Here is a 444-nt window from a genome sequence, read left to right as displayed (position 1 = left end):
TATCAAGAATTTGTCCCGCCTCGTTAGCTCGCAACTGAGCAAAAACGCGCACAAGAAATACATTTGCGATAGGTATGTATAATAAAAACTTTAAAAAAATTCTTTTGAAATAAACAATTCAACAATGTAAATAAATTGATTTTTCAGATGCCTGCACTATTTTAGTTCGAGCGAAAAGTTGGAGGTCCACACCATAGACTGCGGCAAGATGAACGAATGCGCGATCAGGTTACCAAGCGAAGACGGCAAGTGGCTGAGTTTTAACAATTACAGCAGGAAGGAACGTGTCCCGTTTGTCGTGTATGCCGACCTGGAATGTATCCTGACAAAAATGGAGAGAGATCCTGAAACACCGAGCTACAAATATCAGCATCATCAAGTATTTAGCATAGGTTATTACATACACTGCTCGTATAATGACGCGTTTTCGATGTATCAGTTTCA

The 444-nt window shown here is 39.6% G+C and overlaps 1 pseudogene; it reads left to right on the top strand.

Annotated features, from left to right (window-relative positions):
- The first annotated feature begins 7 nt into the window (after positions 1-7).
- On the top strand, positions 8-348 carry LOC105460507 (annotated as a pseudogene).
- The last annotated feature ends 96 nt before the right edge of the window (positions 349-444 follow it).

The sequence above is a fragment of the Wasmannia auropunctata genome, unplaced genomic scaffold (genome assembly GCF_000956235.1).
Source record: "Wasmannia auropunctata unplaced genomic scaffold, wasmannia.A_1.0 LD320633.1, whole genome shotgun sequence".
Lineage (NCBI taxonomy): Eukaryota > Metazoa > Arthropoda > Insecta > Hymenoptera > Formicidae > Wasmannia > Wasmannia auropunctata.
Note: the sequence above shows the minus strand (reverse complement) of the source record. Positions and strands in the feature narration are given on the sequence as shown.